Genomic DNA, 24,437 nt, shown 5'->3' on the forward strand with positions numbered 1-24,437 from the left:
TCAAGTCTAATGGGAGTTCCTCCACCGTGAGTGCAGGATACATTTCCACGCACCAACGCTGGTTCGCAACCTTAAAGGTCGCATCATCGTCTCTTGTCTGGACTTCCACTCCATTCGGGGTGCAATAGATGGTACAATTAAGCTTGCACAATAGATCCCTTCCTAACAAACAGACTGGACTAGAATCACACACCACGGACTGGTGTCTGTCACTGAAGTTCCCAATCCTAATCGGTATTGGTTCCGTCAGTGAGCTAGTCAATTTCTTATTCGCTACCCCAACGACTTGGATTGTTTGGCCAGACAGGGGTAGATCCGGGATCACTGCGGATCTTACAGTTGATCTTGTAGCCCCCATATCAACCAAAAAGGTCGTAGGGTGGCCATCGATCTCTGCTTCAACAAAGGGTCCCTTCTGATCTACTTCTAGGACCGCTCTAAGCATACAATCATCTTCTCCTCCCCAGCAAGACCTTGTTGCTGGATCGGAATCATCTTCCCCATTCACTTCGAATAGAGGCATCTGTACATACGTCCGAGCTCCCTGCTGCATATTCTGTATTCTAGGCGGTCGGGGAACCTGTACCTGCGGAACATTCGTCCCCCCTTTTGTCATTCTAGGTTGCGTCACTACAGGGAGTGTGTCCGCCACTGGAACATGGGTCAACTCTTCTTCCTGCTGTATTTGATTTAACGGATTAAAAGGACACTCGCGTCTCCAGTGTCCAATCTGGTGGCAAAGATGACAAGCTGTGGTCTTTTTCAACACTACCACATCTATTCCGGTCTTAGGATCTACTCCTCTCGGCCTCGCCTGTCCTTGAGCATTCTGTGCTCCTCCTTGATAATTTCCCTGCCTCCTTCCCAACGCTCCTCCGGTAGACTGTCCCTGAACTGCGGTCTGCATCTGTACTAATAGCAGATTATCTTTCAATGTCCTGTGCTTAGACTCAATCTCATCGCTACAATATCTAGCATATCGGAGAATCTCATCCACAGGCTTGTTCTGCCAACAAATCAAATGTTGCTGTATCATTAGGCTAACCTCTGGCCTCAATCCCAACACAAATTTGGACACAAACTGTCCCATACCTTTGGTATCCAACGCCTCCAAACCACTGTACTGTTTAAAAGCCTGCAAAAGCCTCTCGTAAAATTCATGCACTGTCTCCTTAGGCTCTTGTACCGTCCTATCTATCTTCACCCAATCGGTGTCTTGAGGTGAGACCTTCGATTTCAACCAAGTGATTACCTGTTCAAACTTTTTCATCACTATCGGCGACGGGCCATGTGAAATCAAATCCCTGTCAGGCTCTGAGGCCGGCCATTCAATCGCAACTTTACATGCCGACCACAGATCCCCCGGGATCACTATGTCAAACAAAGTGTTCAAATCAATCCACAGTACTTTCGAGATTTTGACAAAGCGATCAACTTGCTTGTACCACTCCACAGGCTTTGCCCTCAATCGGGGAAAATCATTTGTGAAGGCGGCCAAGTCCCCTCTACTCCAGGGTACGTGAACGTACCCTCCATTCTGTACCTCCCTTAAAGGGAAATTCCCTATCGCCGTCGTGCCTCCACCCGGAGGTGGCGCCTCTCCCACTACTCCTCTAGAGCTTTTCTTCTTGGACCATCTTTCTTCCCATTTATCGAGCATAATCCATGCCCGCATTGCTATAATCAGATCTTTGACATGGGTGCTCAGTCCCATGAGTCTCTTATCTTCCAATTCCTGATCACTATACTGCAGCCGGTGATCTCCTTGCAACGCTCTAGTTTTCGACAAATCCACTCCATATCTCTTTGCCAGCTCTGACAATTTCTCATGAGCCGTGCGTGCTTTGCGAGTCACATCTTTCGCTAAAAAGAGTAACTCATCTTGTTCGTACGTTAGTATTCTCTCTAGGGGTAGATTTCCGCCTATTATCTCATTCAACTCTGCCTTTAGTCTTAAAACAGCCAACATTTTCCCTCTCAAAGCTCCCCTCAGAACTTCTCGGCAGGCTGTACCATCTCTGTCATCGTACTCACATTCTCTTTCGCGTGGCCTACCCTCTCCTGACCTGCCCATGGGAACCGAACGATTTACGATCGTCCCTCGTCCTCTCTCTGCGTCTAACACACCTTGACTCTGTGTTCTCACCGGTGGTGTCCACATCCTCAAATCTGATCTTGACTCAACTAAAGACCTCGGTCTAGTAGGTCTCGATTCTCCCTGTCCTCCTGAGGAATCAGCTGTGGCTGGCATCGGAGTACTCCATTCTATAGGCTTCGGAGTCCGCTCCATTCTCCTCACCGAGTCACTTTCCTCAACTTCATTTCTCGTCCTGGCCTCTGATTGTTCTAAACTTCCTGCTGTCTCTGGCTCAAGCTCGTACATCGACTCAATAGGTCCGATGATAACTGGTATTTTCAACGCATCTGGTAACCTCACTCCTCTCTCCACCTCCGAGCTGCCTACAGACTTATACCGGGTATTCTCGGTTCCTATCAAGATCTTTCCTTCTACTCTTACTTCTGATCGGGGTACTGCTCCCCTACTCTCTTCTTCCTTTGTCTCATTGCATTCTGAGGCATCCGGGTTGTATGGAGGTGGTCTCTCAGATAGCAACCTGTCTACCAGGCTATCATCCGTGTCACTGTCTTCCTCACCGTCTACTGTCTTTTCCTTTGACTTTTCTGTCGTCTCCAATAAGGGATATAATTTATGTCCCTCTATTGCCTGCATTCTCCATCTTTTCTCCACTGCATCCCATCTAGCATCTTGGAAAGCCTGGACCGACCTTTTCACCCTTTCCTGATTTCTGCCTCTCTCCTTATCATGCGCTGCTCTAATCCACGCATGTAGTGCTTCAAATTGTGTGGGCCTCGGCATAGGTCGTAAAGCTGCCATTACAGTCTTCAGCTGATACAACACCGCTAATCTGAATGAACCATACCGTGGGAAGGCTAACTCTCCTTCACCTTGAGTCATTTTATGCCAATTCTCAAGCCAAACTATGGTATGCAACCCTACATTTCTTGCCATGTAGTGTGCTGGCGTGTCCTCAGGAGGGGCCTCCGCACCCTCTCGAGTAACCACATGTTCATCCCCTCGACATAATTCTCGGAAAACTTTAAAACATTTCATAATGACCAAATGCTAAACGCACACAATCTCTGTTTACTTCCTGGTATCTGTCCGCCAATGACAGCGTGAACTACACCAACCAGCCTATTGCAGCGCGACACCTTCTGATGTCACTTTTCCTCCACTCGCAGCAGTTCCCCTCCTGCACACCGCTCGTCTCACCCTTGCATTCGTCCCATTCACACGCTGAAATAACCGTTTGTCCCAAACAAGTTACTCCTCTGGCTGTCCGTCCACAGCCTCTGACTGTCCGTCCACAGTCTCTGACTGTCCGTCCACAGTCTCTCGAAATTGTCGACCTCGGTTGGTTACTATCTGTCCCTGCCGGGCAGACAGATCGCCTCTGATAGGTTACAAGTACTCAATTCCACATACAACAACCCACGACCAGCGTCAGGTTGGCACACACTCATACATTCGCTCCCCCTATCTCGGTCCAGGTGATCGATGGTACCTCACGATCAATGGTCAACAAAATCTACCAGGGGTGTCTTCTACACCCTCTCGCTTAGGCTTCTCATCGCCTAAGACTTTCCCGCGCGCGCTCACAGCCTGATCTCACAATCACACAACATTCACACTAACTCCGCAAGACATCTCACACAACACAACACCGCAATCTACAACATCGTATCCTGTTCATACTCACTCTTCGAGCTTCTGCTTGCTGCCATCTACATCCGTCTGCCGTTTGCCCTCCGATGATTCAACCTCACTTATCATCGATGGGCCTCAAGGATCACTTATCCTAATCTCAATCTTCCCTCGCTATCAGAAATAAACCATCCATGTCTGCTACCAACTGGGAACGCCGGATTCTTGTTCTTATCCAATTATCTACAAGAACCCACTCAGGTCGCCAGGATCTTTTTACTTGCAAAATAACGTAGAGGGAAGAAACGCAATTATCAAATCGTATTTACCGCAATTTGACATTTCAGAAAGGAAGACTCATAACCTGGGAGGTTGACCTTTTATTATCAGCAAAAACATCTGAATATATAGGCACCTCAATACAAGGCACAAAAGATAAATGGGGACTAACACAAATGCTAGTCTACGAAGTATCCGCATACGACTAAAGATAAACAGGATTACAGCTTCCAAAAGCATCAAGTACCCTATGGCAATTGTGATATCGAAATTTAAAGTCATGAATCAAATCATTTCTGTCCCTACTCTATTCTAAGGTGACATCCCTACTCAACATTCCCTTCCAGGTGAGGATCGCATAAAAGGTGTCAGCAGTGAAACTTCCTAAGAAGTTTTCACCATATGAGAGCTCGATCTATGATGCTCCTTTCAGTCTCTCTCCTAAGTCTCGTCTGCCCAACCCACGGGGCTCTGTCCCTAATACAAAACCCCCAAAAGCTGTACACGCCCTTCAGCACACCCCTTCAGGCAGCTTCTTCCTCCAGTAGATTTCCAATTGGATCCTTTTATCTTCCCTTCCATGAATTCGACCTTGGGTCCCAGCCCTTTTCTGTACCAGGAGTTGCAACTTTATATTCCAATCCACTCCCTTCCTGTCTTCTCCTTCTGTCTCCATTCCATTCGAACAAAGACTTATTCTAACTAACGAGCTACATGGCCTTGTACCTGCAGCCAAATGATGAACAGAAAAAACCCCTAACATCATGAGGTTTCACAATTCACTGCAATTTAAGCTTTGCTAAAATCCTGTTGTTCTAATAAAGCATGGCTAAAATAAACGAAGGCCTTAACTTTACATACATGGTTAGGCCTCAAACTAAACACAGTACAATTACTAATTCAATTTATTCGTCTCATATTAGTAAGAGAACTACCTTCTTCATTCTTCTAACATGACTTAATGTCTCTTAATGCATGACATTACTACAAGCTAAACATTACACCTACACAAATGCATTTCTGAATAACTGGTGGCATTCTATCTTCTCTCGAGGCCTGTTTACATTCTACTTTTCTATTTCAATGAATACATTTCTATTACTCTTTAAACATTCTTATTTATATGCGGGTGCTGACTAAAAATGAATATGGTGCACCCCTACAAATTTCGAATCAGCAACGCTCTATCACAGGTATCCAAACATGATTTGGTGTTGCCTGTCTTCCTTTTTTAATTTTCAATTAGTTCAATGTTTTCAAACATCTTTGGAGGAAGTATGAACCAGGTGTACTAAAAGTTTTTCCTGTCATAATTCCAGTGATTCACAAAATCCTTTCGCGATGTCTCGGTCATCTTTTCATATGTATCAACTACATTTTTAGGTTCTGGAAAATCAGGTTAGTAAAACGTAGTTTCTGACCCATATCGAATCACAATTTGGAAGGAACATGTAAAGGGGCTCTTTCCAAGTTGAAAGTGGGTAACACATGTTTCAGTGTTTTGCGGTGGTCATTCCAATCACAAACTATTGATCATTGCCAACTCCTAAGCTACGGTGGTAACTGATTCGCAAAGGGGAAGAGGTACACAGGAGACCTGGGTGCATAGGACCACTGCCTGTATTCACTGAAGTTTTCTAAAAAAGGAAAACTGATATTTTTTAAAGAAGCCTAGGTCATTTGAGGAACTAGAGCTGCTTTAAAAACCGGTTTCAGTTTGGAATACAGTCTTGGTAATAATAATAATAATCCACATTTGTAAAGCACGAACAATCACCCGTAAGGGTCTCTAGGCGTCGTCGGGAAGATTAAGCAAGCTATTGCCCAGAGTCACATGGTGCTGGGCTAATCTGCCGCCGGTGCCAGGGATCATCAGTCGCCCTGGCCGTGGCGCCACACCTCTTCCCTGGAATGCTGTCCCTTGTAGGACCCCATCAATGTGATTGTAGCAAGTTGCAGGAGGTTGCAAATTACCACCTACCTAATGATTGTCATTTAGAAAGGTTGTTCTGCATCCCTATCAGATTTCCTATTTCAGTGTTTCCCAAGCTGTGGGTCACAACCCACTGGTAGGTCACCAGCCGATTTGTGGTGGGTTGGGAAAGTCCAAGCAATGAATAAATATGCCTTTTAATGCCTGTGTTTATCTTGTCACACTTGCCTGTGCTTCACGGACAGAGGTCAAATGTCAGACTGCTTATGTCTTTTAACATGGGGATTGCTGTTTACTTTTCTTTCCCTGACCTCAAAGTGAGAGGAGCTTTTAAAGTGAATTATGTGACAATCCTGCTGGAGTAAAGGGAGTGCGAAGGAAAGGCACAGGATATTGCTTTATTTCCAGCTCACAGCAAAATGTACATACATGTAAATGAACCATATGCAATTAGCAGTTAGGAAATCAAAAATAAAACAAATTGTTTGTAATTCCAAAGTGTGCAGGAGTTTTTAATAGGATCAAAACAATCAAGATACTGTATTTGGTGGTGCACAAATGATACATTTGTACAGAAATTCAATTTCCACACACTTTCTTTATTGGGCCATACAGTTTTATCTGTAAAACTGTATATCTGTGCAAATTTTAGGGCCTTTTCAATAGAAAATGTGTTGTCTGCAAACTACATTGCCCTGCTTCACAATGCTTTAGGTACATTCAGATATCGCTTGCCTCATGTCCATTAGAGGTAGGTAGGTCACAAACGTGTGTTGTTCTAAAAAGTGGGTTGTGGGACTTAAAAGTTTGGGAATCACCGCCCTATTTGTAATCAACTTGTTAGTACATAGGTCAGTTTGCAAAATCTGATTCGGTTTGCAAAATGTTAGTGACTGCTGTTCGGGCTTTGAATTTTTAGTACAACTGGCCTAATGGGTCCGAGTAGCAGAAACACCCAATACTGATGTTTTGAATCGAAGTTCACAAAACTATTTTTATGTTTGGCTTGTTGTATTTTGTTTGATGTTGACAAACACTGGAGAACGTTACATTTTGAAACTTAATGTAAATCATGTAATTTATAAAGCAACCTTCAAATGACTAATCTCTACTGCAACTGGTGAAGATTATTTAGTAGGCAGCTAGCACATTAGAATAAGACTCCTGGTTGAGGAAAATGTGAGGTGTTGTAATCGGTGTGTCCATTTCCTTGTGGCCAATCATTTCAGTTTTTCTTGACTACAGCGCTTTCTTCAGTTGCGACGTTTCGTATGTGAGACGGGTATGACAGTGGTCAGACCTATAGATCACCCTGGGTTTTATTAAAAACAGAACGTTTGGTTTTGTGATGACAAAGTCTCAAATGGTAAATATCATGGTAATGATTTTATTGCATAGGGTCAAGATCACAGCTCTTAGGTGGTTCGAACGGGGATTACCAGGAATTCGAAAAAATACATTTCAGGTGGCTTTTTAAAGAGTTAGTGAGGGCCATCCTGGTACTAATATGACATTTCAACAAAGAAGCTTCATAATCTTGTGACTGATTTACTAGCCCCAATTCTTGCCTTAGTCTTGAGTGATGTGCATATCTCGGTTGTTGAATCGTTTTTTTGTATTCTCTACAGTGAATTTGCTCCAAGGTTGTTTCCTGTGCTCCTGGTATGTGTGATGATCACACTGTAATGCTGGAAGTTGAGTTGCCTTCATTACTCTTAAGACAGGAGCCACCGAAGCGCTGCTTAGTAATCAATTCAATTGGCCAATACTATATGTGAAGTTCTCTTACTTGTGCCACTGCACTTGCACTTGAATAGACTGTGTCCTGTCTCCACATGAAGGGCTGCATACCCCCTGTGGTTAGTCTGGAGCCAGGGCCAGGCACCTGTACTCTTCAAAGGCATACCTCTCGAAGGTTCTCCTCACTTCAAAGGCACAGCTGGATATCAATACTGGACCTCAGGCACCAACTCTTCAGTGCACTTCTGAAACTGTGCATACTATGCCAGGAAGAAGAACTGCGGTGCTTCTGAAAGCACTGCCACTCTGCCTGCTGGATCGCTGTTCTGAAGGACTGCTGCCCTACTGTGTGGACCAGCTGCCTGCTGCCCTCTTGCCTGGGTAAGAAGGATTGGATCTGCATCTCTTGAACCCAGAACCCAGAGTGACTGCAAGGGCTAGTTGGTTGGCCTCCTGATCTGAAGCCGCAGGGACACAACAGGTTTCCAACAACAATGAACCTGCACCTGGACTCTTCCGTCTGGGAGTCTACCCTGCAAGTGGAGCCACCCCAGTCCTGGGTCCTTGAAAGTGGGCTTAAGTGGCTCTGCCAGCCTCTGTGGATCGGGTGGAACTGACGCATCTGATCTGGTGTGCGGCGCAAACCCTAGCAGAACCGATGCATTGCCGCTGCTGTGTGGATTGGACCCTTTGCAAAGACCTGCATCTCCTTCGCAGCCCCAACAAAACTGCCACTGCGTGATACATCCTTGGCACAGGCCCTAGCACCCCCTCATCAATGGCAGCCGCGATGACGACTCTGGACTCCGCATTGCAGCCTCGCAGCTCCTCTGAATCAACGCATCGCCTCGACTGCGTGCCATTACCTTGTAGCCTGACTTAACATCGCACGCCCTGTCAACGAGATCCTCAACGACGACCCAGGCCCTTGCATCGCAGCCTCGCCAGAACCAATATAACGCTTCAGCTGCAAGACGCAGTTTCGACGCAGATTCTCACTACGCTCCGCAAACTAGGATTTAAGGTACTTTGTTCAGTGAGCCTAACTGGTTCCCAATAGCCGGCCTGTGCTCCATCGTAGTCGGTCTGAATTTGTGACTGTGTTCCAGTCCAGCGCAATCAGATATCGACAGTTGTTGCTTTTCGGTGCTATTTTCCATAAGTACTATTTTCTAACTTGGTGTGAGATCCTTTTTGTGTGGCATTTTTACTGTTTTACAGTTTGAAGTGTTGCACAAATACTTTACACATTGCCTCTAAATTAAGCCTGGCTAGTCTGTGCCAAGCTACCAGAGGGTTGAGCATAAGTTAATTTAGGGTTGGATTATACTTCACCCTGAGAAAGATTGTGGTTGCTACTTGACTATGGCTCACACCCCAGTAAACCAACAACTGAATCTCTTACATTCATAAGACACAAGCGTGGTGTTTTTAATGAAATTCCCAAATGTTTGACCCTCACAATTATTGGTAACTGAATCTGACTGACTGACTGACTGAAATATTTATAAAGCGCTCGAATGCCGCGGCGTCTTGGCGCTGAAGATATAGAACGGAGGGGAAGGCGAGAGGCAAATCGATCTAGGTGAAAAGCCAGGTCTTTAGGGCTTTCCTAAAGCTGGTTTTACATTTTTGTGCACGAAGTGCTGGGGGTAGCAGGTTCCAAATTTTAGCTGCCTGGTAGGAAAAGGATTTTCCCCCCCCAACGAGCTCTTTTTATTATGGGTTGGCACACTAGGTCGTGGGAGGCTGACCTCAGTGTGCGTGAGGGAACATATCGCGGTAGTAGATTGTTGAAGTCGTCAGGTCCCTTGCCATGTACCGATCTATGTACCAGGCAAAGAGCTTTGAACTGAATGCGGCATCTGACCGGGAGCCAGTGCAGCTCCCGGATGACTTTGGACGTAGGGTGATGTCTGGGGAGGTTCAATAAGGCTCTGGCCGCCGCATTCTGCATTGCCTGTAGTTTGGACAGTTGTTTTTCTCCTGCTCCTAAATAGAGGGAGTTACAATAGTCTATTCGGGACATTACAAGGGCTCCCATCACCGTCTTCCTTAACATGTCCGGGATGTAGGGTAGGATTTTCCTAAGTATCTTGATGTTATGGAAACAGGCGGAGGTTACCTGATTCACCTGGGCTTTGCAAGAGAGTTCTTTGTCTAACAAGAAGCCAAGGTTTCTGACCTTGTCTACGGGGAGAGGGCAGGCTCCTGCTTCCGGGGGCCACCATAGTTCATTCCAGATGGAAGGTTTATGACCGAACTCGATGACTTCAGTTTTATCTGTGTTCAGTCTGAGAAGGTTACTACTCATCCAGTTCTTAATCTGAGTAAGGCAGCTCCTAAAACACTCCGCCGTAGCATCAATAGCTTGTGAGACGGACACAATAACTTGTGTGTCATCGGCGTAAGACACCAGTTGTAGGCCATGGGATCTAATCAGGGCAGCCAGGGGGGTGACGTATAGATTGAAAAGTGTCGGGGACAGTGCCGAGCCTTGTGGGACCCCACCTGGAAGGGAGAATTCAGCAGATTGAAGTCCATTCCAAATCACTTGGTTAGTGCGGGTAGTAAGAAAAGAGGTGATAAGGGCCAGGGCAGGACCGGTGAAGCCTAGGGAGGTAAGTCTTGTAAGTAGGACAGAGTGATTTACGGTGTCGAAAGCCGCTGTAAGATCTAACAGTATCAGGGCCGATCTCCCGCCTTCGTCCATGGTTTTACGAATTTTTTCGGTAGCCATGATAAGGGCTGATTCAGTGGAGTGTAGGGGTCTGAAGCCGTGTTGTGATGAATCCAGTAGCTTCTTTTCCTCCACATGCCGCATTATTTCCTGGTTCATGGCTTTTTCTAAGATTTTTGCGGGTAGCGGCAGACAGGAAATGGGACGATAGTGTTTGTGCTCAGAGGGGTCGAGGGTGTCCTTTTTAAGAATAGGTCTGATACATGCCATTTTCCAATTTTTTGGGAATTCTCCTTCAGAAATAATTTTATTGAGCAGGGGGGTCAAGATATTAGCAATGGTCTCAGGGATTAGATGCAGTACATAGGGGGGGCAGGGGTCTAGCGGAGAACCAGATTTCATCTGAATGATAAGATCGTGCACTTGTTGCTTCTCGAGTGCGGAGAAGCTGGAGAAATGGGGAGGGGTTATAGTGACATGTTCAGTTTCGTTCATGGGTATGGTAGATACCATAGTGCGAAGATCATCGTATACTGTTTGCACTTTCTTTTGAAAGAAAGTAGCCATTCCATCGACAAAACATTGATCAGGTCTAAAGACAGTATCTCGAGGAGTTTTAGTTAAGTGGGCAACGGTTTTGAAAAGTTCCCTGGAGGAGTTTACGGAGTTTAGAATTTTTTCTGTAAAGTAGGAAGATTTTGCTTGAACTATTGTATTTTTATACTCCTGTAGAGTTTTTATATATTCCAATTTTTTTCCACGGCTATAGTCAGAGCGCCAGATCCGCTCTACGCGTCGGCATTTAATCTTAGCTGCCTTCACCTCGGCTGTATACCATTGAGCGGTAGCAAGCCGTTTCCTGGATTTCTTTGATTCAGTTGGAGCCAATTTATTGATAGCCTCGGTGATCCATTTATTAAAATTGAGGGCCCAATCCTCGCTGTTACCACATTCAAAGTCGGGCTGATTTCTATGCAGTGTCTCAGCAAGTAGATTGGATTCGAGTTTTTTCCAGGGGCGGGTTTTTTCAGGGGGTAGGTAGCTTCTACGCTGGGATGTGGGATTTTTTATTTGTAGATTAAAAAAGATGGCATTATGGTCCGACCAAGGTACCAGGGTTATAGACCTAATTGTGATGGAGTTGCTGTTGGAAAAGATCCCATAAAGAGTATGCCCTGCTGAGTGAGTAGGTTTGTCAATCAGCTGCTTCATATCGAAGCTAAGGAGATTGTCAAGAAGGGTAGCTGAATCAGGATCGTTGTTTAATTCTAAGTGATAATTAAAATCACCTAGGATAGTGTACGTGGGTGCTTCAAACGTTGTTTCTAAAAAAGTGAGTAAAGCCTTGGTGAAGGGACTTCTAGGGCCAGGGGGACGATAGACTAATAGTCCCTCGAAGATCAAATGGTTGTTCTCTTTGATCTTAAAGCTCATAGCTTCGGCCTCTAGGTATGGTTGAGGGCAGGCAATTACTTTAAGATGTGATCTGTAAATTATCCCAATACCTCCACCTGGGAAGCCTGTACGGTTCATGCATTCGACAGAATAACCTGCAGGCGTAGCGAAGTTCCAGTCAGGACCAGAGGCGGAAGATGCCCAGGTTTCTGTGAGGAACATGAGATCGGTGCTGTGATCAAAGAGTAGAGCTTCAATCTCATGTTTATGCATCAGCATGGATCTTACATTAAGAAGTAAACATTTAAGAGATCTATTCCTATGTGGCACTGTATGAAAGCGGTTGTCTGGGGCGGTAGCCTGAGGTTGGTTAGTTGAGGCAGGCTGCGCCTTTTTGTCTAAAGGTAAGTTGGCCAAGTTAGGTGTGACAGTCCGTGGGATGATTGGCACATGAAAGCCGCAGGAGGGACAAGTGGGGGTAACATCGGTTTCCCCAAGATCAATTTTAGTCGGGTGTTTGCAGCAGCGGCGGTCAAAGCTACGTAGTTCAAGGTTAGAGTATCGAAGGCCAGCAAAACAGGCAGGGTTTTTGGCACTAGGCGCGGATCCGGCGCGGACGGGCGCAGACGGGCTTGCCTTAGGCGCGCCTTAGGCGCGCAAACGGCGCGCCCGCTGCGCTCGTCCGCTGCGCGTCCGGTGACTGCACATGTCTTATAGGGAGGTAAGGCGTAGGTGGGGGGCGTGGCCGACCGTAGTGGGCGTGGCCTAGGGAGTCCCCGTCCGTGTCGTCACAACGGAGTTGGTGAGTCCCGGTAGCGAGAACACCGCTAGGCGGGAACCAAATTTTAAAACAATTGCAAATTCAAAAGTGCCCAGGGGAGCAAGGCAGTTAAATGTACAACAGAACACACAATATTAAAATGACGTTGTCGAGCGATCTATCTCCCGGCTGCGCCTCAGGAGAGCTATATCTTTTATCGTCGCGCTGGCAGTCAGCACTTAAGTAGGCGTAGGTGGGGGGCGTGGCCGACCGTAGTGGGCGTGGCCTAGGGAGTCCCCGTCCGTGTCGTCACAACGGAGTTGGTGAGTCCCGGTAGCGAGAACACCGCTAGGCGGGAACCAAATTTTAAAACAATTGCAAATTCAAAAGTGCCCAGGGGAGCAAGGCAGTTAAATGTACAACAGAGCACACAATATTAAAATGACGTTGTCGAGCGATCTATCTCCCGGCTGCGCCTCAGGAGAGCTATATCTGGAATACCACATCTCCATTCCCGCAATGCCAGGTTATTCAAAATAAGGCCATTGTGGGCATTTTAAAGAATTACTGGATGAGAAGATACTATCTCACTGATTTCAGCTTTATTCTTTGAAAGCTTTTTACGTGATTATTATTACAGCCAATTTAATATTTAATTAACTCTAAAAATGTTTTATAAAACCTCTTTCTATTTGAATAATTTCAAAAATTCACCTACCCAGATGAAGCTTAGGTATGTAAATTCATTTTTGAATCAGACCCTTTATGCCCCAAAGCCTGTAATAGACACTTTTAGGTAATGGAGTGATTACCGGGTACAGTAAATAACACACTCCGATATTTTCCTCTCGCAGATATGGCACCAAAAACCTGGGGAAATTTATTGCGGAAAAATGGTTGGAAAAAAAAGCAAAACACGCAAAAATAAGTTTATAGGGTCACAATTTAGTTCAGAAGACAGCAACATCTAATGTCCACAAATAACACTCTCTTAACCAGCAAGGTGAAAGCACTATATTGCTGATACTCTCTATTTCCTCTTTGCATTAGGTGTCCATTGCAGACCAAGAATTATGAAAGCCACTTTTTGTATATTAAAACATTTTTATTAAAAAGGTATGCGTGCAACAACCATTACAATCCATTTACTCACTCGCGAAGGACAGGTTACCAGAAGCAATAGCTCTTTAGGCAGTACACCCTACACAAAATGTCAAACACTTTGACCAGCAGCAAACTCTTTCTGTGCTCCCTCCCGAGTCTGCAAAAAGGTCTTAGTTCAGAAGTCTCATCTCCGATGAATATTTTTAACCTTGAACCCGCCCCGCCTCCTAGGGACACTCTCACATTTAAAGTGCACTCAGTCTGAGGGATGAGGAGGTAGGGCAAATATTTGTTCAGCCTTCCTGTTATCAATAAAGGGGGATTAATGACTCTGCAAACTTGGTACGCTGGCATTGATCCAGTGGGTTACTTCTTCAATCACCACTTGTTTACAAATCCTGGGGAACCACATCCGGTGGTATCTTTGTCATGTCCCACAACTAAGAAACAATTATTTAGCAGCTAATCCTTCCACTGGAAAGAAAGATCCATCCATCTCTTGTGCTGCACAAAATATGGGGCATATTATCAAGGAAAGCGTTAAAAATTATTGCCGGTTTAGCGGCAGAAAACTGCCGCCAAAGCGGCGATAATGGTCTTGATAATATACCCTGGAGAATTCCAATAGAAATCCATGATCTGGTGTAAACATGGGCTTCTATCGGAATTCTCCAGGGGGTATTATCAAACTGGCGATAATTTTAACGCCGTCCTTGATAATATGCCCCTCAGTTTTTTAGGTAGCTACAGGCTCACAATCTTCCCAATGACTGTGTGCACCTTTTGTAAATCGTGTTTGTGCCTGCAGTTGCATCAACTCCACTCAGCACTGTGAGGTTGCGAGGGTGGCAGCCATGCCCTAATTCAATGACCGGAAGTCGAAAGCAATCACTTTTTAAATGTACTCTTAATTTATCCACTTTGTACTGTTCATTGCTCGTCCAAGGCTACAAAATCTTTGCGAATCAAATGCTTTTAAGTTTCAAGTTTCAATACATTGTGTTAACAATTGTAACTGAACAATTGTACCTTCTCAACATCTTGTTCACTTCCCACTGATTCAATTGCCACAGCAGCAGTATAGTATTAACTCCCAATGGGAATAAAAGAAAAATCCTATAAATGTATCTGTGAAATACTTTTCTCTCCTTCTGAAATCTGAGAGAGGAACAGAAAGCTCGACACAGTATTATTTGCATTGTTATGCTAGGCACTATCACTAAATTTGAAGGACACCATGTCTTTTGTTTGTATTTACCTTTCACAACATCGTCTCCGCTTTTTCATGGAAACATTAGTTTTATTTTATGTTATTTTGCTGTTATTTGGATCCTTTGGTGAATGCGCGTGGAAAAAGTTGAGTTTTTTTCCCGCTTGAAAAATCAATATACGTAATATCTGTATATACAAAAAGTTCCCACCCCAAAATCCAAGGTTTATTGAATGCAAGGCAGAATAACTAGATGAAATATGTAAACACGCAGCTTCCATATAAAATGTATAACTGTGCAATTCATGTTGAAGAAATTCCATTGTGATAATGCTGAATTACAATATAGGTTTTAATGGTTTACACTGTTATAATAAGTTAATAAACATGAAGTAATGTGTACTCAGACTCCCAGGCAAGACTGTTATTTTATTCACGTTTTATGTTCCCTGGAAAACAGAAGCAACTGTCCCCCCCCCCCCCCCATCCCCCCCACCACTGTGGCCAAGTGGCCCTGCCTGCCCCTGGAGCCCCAATGAGGGTATGATGGGTCTTCTACATAGATTATTTGGACGACATTTTGAAAATTCCACTTCTGAATGCACATTTCATTTAGAGGGAGATGAGGACAGTCCCAGGATCCTTCACTTCACAGGGTTCTGTGGAAGGTCAATGTCCATTGTTCTCAAGGCTCAGGGTGCACAGATGTTACAGGGTTATTTTTGCTATAGGTTTTCAGGAGGAAAATCCCTCTCACTAACATTGTGGAGAAGTTCATGCTCACAGAGGCTTGCTGACTGAGTTTTCAACAGAAAGGGGGTCGCTGACACTGCTTCCACAGGTGCTTCAACCTCAAATAGAAAATTAGTAAGGGTTGTGCTTAATCAAAGGACTGACGTATGAGACCTAACAGTACTGATACCTAAAATGTAATAGTTGAGTGATATTTTTGTGGAATAACTTGACATATCTGTACCAACGGTAAACAAAGTATACCACGAAACTTTTTCCCCGCAGGGAATTACAACGCGGTCGTAACAACGACCGCGTTTTAATTCCGCATACCATTACTCCTCAAGTCGGAACAACGACTTGAGGAGGGGGAGAAGGTGTTGGATTTAAAATCCAACACCTCCCCTAATGTCCACGCAGACTGGAGTTGGAATAGTAAATTAGTCGTCGTTCCGACTTGCGGGGTAATGGTATGCGGAATTACAACGCGGTCATTGTAACAACCGTGTTGTAATTCCCTGCGAGGGAAACGACTACGGGATAACGAGGCATATTCGTACCAACAGCATCAACACACTTAGAGCCTCATGTTGAAAGGTTTTTAGACTTTGCAAACCCTCTGATTTGGTAAATCTGTGGGTATGGGTACACTAAAATCTTTTTTTAAATGTACTAACCCCATTTAACAATTTGGAAAAGGTTTTCCAAATAGTTAAATAGGTTTAGGAAACCATCAAGAATTGTTATTTGGAAGGAGTGTGTTAAGGGCCTCCCTTCCAAATACGGCTTCCTTATGGTATGTATTAATGCTTTACGACTGAAATCCGGTCGCAAATCATTCATATTTTAGCACCGCTCTTTTAAGGAAAACGAGACATGTTTTAAAAAAAAGAAAGCATTATTTAAAAGCAATCACAGACATGAAGGTCTGCTGACCACCCGAGACCACATGACACAATTATAAGGGCTCACAATTTGCGACCTCCCTCATGCATACTAATGAAGTAGGCCGAATTTCAATCGACTATGATACAGTATTTTGAGAACCAACCTATTAGTACATAGGTTGGCATGCAAAATACCAATTAATTTTGTAGAAGTTGGTATGCAAATTGCAACCACTGTTACTGAATCCGTTTTAGTACATTCCAAAAAAGAAAGTGCAAATTGTGAGTCGTTATTGGTCGCAATTTACTATTTCATCTTTGTAATTTATGTACATGAGGCCTTTAGCTCCTCTTTCCGAGTTGCATGTTACTGGGTAAATTGCACGCAATTTCACCATTACTGTGTGGTAAATCCAGCACAGTACTGTGTAATTACAAATGAAGCCCATGGAATAGGGATTTTCCATGTGAGATCGACTTTTCTAGTCGTAAAACCACACAGAATTCCCAGTTCAATGTGGTTTAATGCAAACATTTGCCACCTATTCTGAGCAGGTAGTAAATGCGTGCCAGGACCTCTAGTTCTGCGAATTGGGCCATTTGCGAGCTCGAAAAAGCTACCTACATCTGGCCCTAAGTGTTTTGCTGCTCAAACTGTTATAAAGTAACAGCAACCTAACAAGTTTAACATTTTTCCCTACCGTTTGTAGTAAAACAAAGTATTTATTAACGCTTATGTGTGGGGGAAAGATGGATTGATCTGGAACCATACATACATGTCTTGCCATTAACATATAGAAAGCATTAATGAAAGAAGAACATAGGGACATACCAGCAAGGCGAGGTGAGGTGATAGAATTATCGCCGCTTTTGCTGCCGTTTTCGGCCGAAAAGCGGCGATAATTTTATTGCCTAATTAGCAAGGTCACGCTAATGCGTGAAACCTTGCATTAGCGCACTAATTCCTAATGCCCAGCTTTGCATCTCTAATGAGATGCAAAGTGGGTGTTCCTGACCTGACATGACAGGAGAAATGTCGCTAAGTGACATTTCTCCTATCATCAAGCCCCACGCTATGAAGCATAGCGGCAAGAAAAGTAGCGATAACCCCTGTTATCGCTATTTTCCTTACGCCTGCTTCAGGACTGACTTAGCCGTGATATCCTATGGAGGGTGGATATCATGGCTAAGTTTGTGAGTCCCTATCAACAAGCTAACGCCACATTTCATGAGATTATCGCTGGGTTTCCAGCGATAATCTCACGTTAGGCAGTTAGCGTGAGGATTTTTATCGCTTTTGAGATAAGCATTGCTAATAGCACGCTATCTCAGTGATAAAAATCCACGCTACCCGGCGATAATTATCCTAGCGCTAAGTGCGCTTAGCGATAATTATCGCCAGTTGTTGCTGATATGCCCTATAGTTTCACACATTTAAAATGGTCCGTGTCTTCACGTCTCGATATTGGCTGGGGGGGACACTTTGTTTATGTCTTACCTGAAGCCCCTGTTAGGTAACAGGAATATTGCCAGTGAGTGTGTCTTATTCTTAGCTGAGCATTATTTCAGGTTGATCTGGGAGACTTGTTGTGGCTAAATAAGAGAATTAAACTCACACAACAACCAGGCTGGCCTACTAGGTAGGCAGTAAAAAGACAAAAAAATGTCTTAAATCAAAGCCAGCAATTACAATAAGTGTTTTGCTAAAGAAGCAATTGCCTTTCAAACACGCACCCAAACTATAAATTTGTACCCAACTGAGCGGCATATTAGTAAGAAACGGCGTTAAAATTATCGCCGCTTTAGCGGCAAAAAACGGCCGCTAAAATGGCGATAATGGGCTTGATAATATGCCCTTGAGAATTCCCATAGAAGCCCATGTTTTGGTGACAATATGGGCTTCTATTTGAATTCTCAAGGGCATATTATCAAGCCCATTATCGCCGCTTTAGCGGCAGTTTTCTGCCGCTAAAGCGGCGATAATTTTAACTCCATGCTTGATAATATGCCCCTGAGATCGGCATACGTGCTCTCCGTGTTATGGTCTTCAGTCAGTGCTAGGGCTAAACAAAGTGAGGTTTCAAAAGCATACTTGCTGAATGTAACAATACAATTGCAGTCTTGGAAAGTGACAGCTCCGACAGGGCTGATTACATGTTGAGTCCACCTTGAGCGAGAGAGAATGGCATTCAGAGGAAGCTTTGCAATGTGAGGCGGCTTTTACTGGTATGGATGCAAGCTGTTTTCCGGCTAAGAAGATTTGAGGGCTTCAAAAATTAATGGAGTTTGGAGATGCTGAAAGATTAGTTTTTATCAATTGTTAAGAGGCATGTTGTGGATGGGTGGCCAGTGAAAAGAGTTTGACTGGTGAAGTAGAAACATTTTTCAGGGCATGGTGAGTTTGCATTGGAGGATGCTGTATTGGTTAGGCAAGATGGAATCTTTGTGTCATCTTCATGCAAGAATAATTTGTTTAGGACATGGATGCTAATTGTGTAATTCAGGCACAAAAAGTAAGTAAGAGTTTGCAGAGTTCTGCTATGCGGAACTCCGCGAAGTGACCAAAACACTCCTCAAGCGGCAGAGTGTGTTAGGCCGTACCATTCATGCTGATTTTTAGAGCCAGGTGTTTGTCCCGTGCTGGAAAATCAGCACCGAATAGCATCATGCACAGTGCAAGAGGGGCTGCTTCTTTCTGCCGCTCGAGTAGATGTTGTACTCCAGTGGCAGCTTCTTCAACGCGACTGAAGGTTTCTGAATGCGAGTGGTTGCGCCCATCCGTGACCGCCCGCATTGAGAAATTACGCTAGGAGGTAGTTCAGAGTAACATTTTCCTCGCTTCTCTTGTCTTAACATTGGCGAGCGCAAGCGAGGAAAAAAATTTACTCTGTAAAGTGGAGTGGATTTTTTCGGAACACCACGCGCTACGCGGAGTGGGAAAAAATCTGCAAACTCTGCGAGCAGAGGCGGAATTTCACACCAAGACCTAACAAAAAGGAAGACTTCTGAAAATTTGGGGGCCTGGTATAGGCAGGAAATTGACAGGATGGCATTTGGTTTCATTATTAGCAATAGAAGTGATATGTCAGTGAAACCTTTTGCTTTCCCTCCATGTCCAATTGAGTTCCTCAAGTACTGAGCAGTAGTTTTGCCATTAGTTTACAGGCCTATTAGCAGTTTATTTATCGAGGGTGTCTCTTTTATAGTTCTAGTGGACTGTTTTGTAAGTGATGGGAGTCAAGAACAGTGAGTACAGTGAGTAGTGTGCCAATGAGCTTGATCTAGAGTTTTTGGAGGTTGTTTTCAATAGGGAATATTTCTAAGAGGAACTAGTTTATGACAACAGGCTTCACTTAACAAGTGAAAAAGTTGGGAAGTTTGTTTTGAAATGCTTGAGACCATGCATAACAGGTAGCCTTGTAATATTCCAAGGCCAGCAGTTATGTCGAGTAAATGAACTATGGTGAAAAAACCTATTCAGATGATTTTGAAGAAGAAATTGTGTTGGGGGAAATTATTGTGGCATCTTTGTTCCATTGAGAACCATTCATCATTCATTGCCGGGTAAGATACCATTTAATTTGTTATGGGTAAGGAAACCTACCATAAAATGTTTTTGGTGCCTTTTGGTCAAAGCAGATAAATGGTGGAATTTTAATTGGTAGAGATGATGTTTTTGCAAATAAGGGTTCCAAAATAATCAGGGATTAAGGAGGGATCATATAAATTGGAGCATAAGAGTTCATAACATCGCTGGTGGTGTTGTTTTGTTTGGTTGGTGAGTGGCTACTGGTACCCGAAAGAAGCAATCTGATGATGAAAATGGTTTTGTGAGGTGGTTAGATCTCCAAAAATATTTTCAAGTGTTGCCTAATGCTGTACTGTGAGGAACAGCAAGGTCTGGAATCTGGGTTTTGTGTGAAGTGAAGAAGTCTAAATTTAGTAGAGAGAGATAATGCTGCGGGAGCTGGATGTTTTCCGGATGCGGAAGAGTCGAGGAAGATGTAGCTGGATAATAATGGTAAAGGTCCTTGATTCAATCAGTGGAAAGACAGATTGGTACCTCAGTGGTGATATAGGAGACACACGAGAGAGAAAGATGAGTTGTGCTGGCCGTGACATTGTAAGATGGAAAGGAATCAAATAATTCAGACAAAGATGAATGATTATATATTATATTTATTAGGTTATTATTTACTGTTGTGAATGTTTGATGTGTACTCTGTAGTGTTATTGTGCTTTTGGGTGTTGTTTGTTAGAACACTGTTGTGTCATAGGTTTATAGTTGGGCATTTTTGTTTCAGGAGAGAAAGAGAAGTATAGGATAGATTGAGTGTTATGTACAGAATTATGGTATAGACCATGGAATGTGCTCATTTATGTGAAATCAGGATTGTCTGATGAGTTATGCTGTTCTAATTGCCTTCTAGAGTTCTGTTACCTTGATTACTAACCTGCAATACATATTTAATAATAGTATTGATAGGGCATGGTATTTTCATTGATATGCAGTTTGATTTTTCCCCACAGCACTATTTGCACATTTTAATGAATATCATTAATTTACATTATTATGGAAAGTTTTCTATTAACAATGTTAAGAATGAGTACACGGGTCATCAAATAAAGACTGTTCATTGGATTTCTTGGTGATCCAAATTTCCATTTGTTTAATAATGGGAGATGGAACTTGTGGTAAGAGAAGGTAAGCAGATAGATAGAGCATAAGTACAGAAGACATACAAGTTACTGCTCTTGATGGCATTTATAACAAATTGGACACTGGTGATTGTCTGTTTCCAGTCACTCCTGTAGGTGCTGAGCATCAGCCATGCCATAATGTTGGACAACTTGTGAACTCTGCCAACACTTTTAAAAGCCTTTAGTTAAGGTTGCTGTATTTAAACATTGTCTATTTTTGCTTCTCGAAATCTGGCTTAATGCTTTTTTACGTGACTGTAAACATCAGTTTTTCCATAAGGGATCATACCCTACCTCTAAACAGCACAGCCCTTGATTGTAAGGCATTGTAGTAAAGTGTTTGAAACACTGATTGTAAGCACGCTTGTCCAGTCTTTCTGGCTTCTAACTGCATATGTTTTCTTCAGTTCTGTTGCAAATGTTGCACAATTGTACAAAGGATTGGCAAGTGGTGGTACTGCTATGTTATCATTTATTGATGGCTGCATATCAGCCTGGTGTATACAGATACCTACTGGGGTTCTAGGTTGGATGCGTGAATAAGGGTCGGGGTAGCGTGTGCTATTCCTGGATCTCCCTCTACCCCAACCCTTATTCGTGGTTTTTCACAGGCTATCACGCGGGCAAAATACATTGTGTCCTGATGATGACCCCCCAATTCTAGTGGGGATCAAAACGTTGTCGACCTTTACATCTTGACTCCAAATTTGTTTCATTTTACTTTTTAGGAGGAGCATAAGATGTTTGATTAATAGTGACTGCTTGAATTTGTATTCCTTTATAAAGTCACCATGTACTTAAATTCCTGAGGTCTGGAAATCAGCTGACTTCCAACCTTTTTACCCACTTAATTTTGTATATAACTTTTTCCTTATGTTTGTTTAAGTGTTTATATCTAATAAATGTATTGCTTCTCCACTGAGGAGAATATTATCACAGGACTTATTGTGGTTCTGTGCACCATTGTTCCTATACCCTCCCTGAAGGGACCAATGTTCCTTAAAATTACTATTATTTTATTGGCATTCACATGGGAATGTATGTGGATGTATGACTTGCAATCCTGTAATCTGTTTTCTATTATTATATAGAAGAAAACCCTTTGTAAGAGGACTCCAAATCATACACATGCATCGTGACACGTGTGAACAAGTGATTCATTGCACAGCGGCCATTTTACATTTATTGTTCTAACATGGCGAACGGCCATTTAAGAACAGTAGATTAAAAGTACATAAAAAAAGGCACGGCCAGCACAGGTAACAGCGGTGGGGTGGGGCGGGTCAGGCGGGGGTAAGTGGGCAGACGATGAGGTAGGGAAAGTAAAAAGAAATGTACATTTAAAACCACATACCTTCACTAGCCTCATCGCCGACTCAGTGATGCGGCAATTGCAAGGTAAGTGGTTTTATTAATTTTTTTATTTTACTTTCCCTACCCGTAGCATGCCCACTTCCTCAGCCCCTTGACCTGCCCCCGCCTCGCCCCACTGTGCCACCGCTGTTACCTGTGCCAGCTACGCCTGCATAAAAGTGGAAAAATCAAATGCACTCGAGGGCACAAAAGGAAGCAATTGGCCTGGTTGTAGTTTGCAGCTGCCAATCTTTTGTAAAAATAAATAATAAAAAAAATACATCTTAAACGGGGAGTGGAACAGGTAACAACAAGAAAGAAAGAAAAACGAGATGGAGCAGGTCAGCAAAGGAACACGTTTGGGAGAGGGCAAATTCAGTCCTCATTGCAAAAGAAACCAAGCACTGGCGACTCCAATAGGTCTGGTATGTATTATTGCTAATGATAGAGCAGTCTGTGGACATGAGTTGCACAATTATAGCATTGTGACGCTCAGTATTGGAATAGTAGTGGTGATACCGCTGTTAAGAAACTAGATGTATTGACAAAGGCATGTGGGGGGTCCAGCACTAGAATATCAGAGGATTCTACTGGAGAACAAGTGATTACATGTCAGACAAGTGATGGCAAAGGCTGGGTATGAAATTGTATACTACCTGGTAAATAATGGTAAAAGGCTTGAGAGAAGTATTTTGCTGGTATGAGGGTTTGTGAGAAGGTTATGAAAACGCACCTAAAACATGCCCTAAAACTAGGGAGTTAGTGTAATCTCTTTTTTAAAACTGTGGGAAGCAGATGTGGAAATTTGGGTAATTCTGCCCGCTTCTGCTGGTTTCACATCCACCTGTCCTGAATTGAAAGAAAAATGTGACATACAGAGTGAGTGCCCTGCGTCACAAAAATTGAGAGGACTTCTAGTGCCGTCCAGCATTGTCAGGGGCCAGACAATGTTGTTACCTTAAATGTAGTTGCACTAAGTTAAATACAAGGACTGTCTCCTGACGGTTCATCAAAGCACATTCCCCTGCAGGAGAGCATGGTGCCTGCCTCGTAGAGAGCCAGTAGGACCCTATCAGGGCCGGACTGGGAACCAAAGCCGGCCCTGGCAAAAGTGTTTGGCTGGCCCCCCAGGGGGTTGGGGGTGCGGCCGAGCTGTTTGCCACAGCTGGTTTCGGCCGATTTCGTTACAGCGGTCGATATTGCAGCTATGCTGCAAAACCGGCCCTGTAACGAAACTGACCGCCAAGGGCCCAAAACCGTCCCCCAACACTGGCGGCCCACTGGTGAAATGCCCAGTGCCCGCTCCGGCCAGTCCGGCCATGGACCCTATAGGTGAGCACTGCACTCAAGGGGGAAGTTACTTTCAAGGGCACTGTCAGGGGTACTGGTGTATTTGCCTTGCTGCAATTGTCATTAAGGTTAATAGAGTGCCAGGCCTCACACATTTCTCCTAAAAGCAGCTCTGTTAGGTCTTTATTTTTGTCCCACCAGAGAACCAGTGGAGCAACCCTGATTCTGGTGTGCAGGTAGAATTTCTTTTTGCATATTTTGATATTCACCCAAATATTTTGTCCACCCATAACTGAAACTACGCACGACCCCAATGGGCCTTTTATTATGTCACCACACTGTGGCTATTGTTTTTACTTTCTAACACTGTCCTATCTGTTGTGTTCTAGTGTTCATGTAATGTTAAACAATGCCTGTCATTGATTTCTAGAACTTGGACAGGAGAACAAGCTGTGCATGCCAGATTTTGTATGCAATAACCTTGTTTATTAATAAAACATTCAAATCACACTGTCATTCCAGCTACTGCTTAATATTAGCAACGAGGATAGAATCCAACCAGTGCTTTATTTGTAAAATATAAAGTGCCCGGGATCTGACCAGGAGGCCACAGCAGCTTGCACCACCCATCGCCCTTGTCATCGCT

This window comes from Triturus cristatus, chromosome 10 (genome assembly GCF_964204655.1).
Source record: "Triturus cristatus chromosome 10, aTriCri1.1, whole genome shotgun sequence".
Taxonomy (NCBI): Eukaryota; Metazoa; Chordata; class Amphibia; order Caudata; family Salamandridae; genus Triturus; species Triturus cristatus.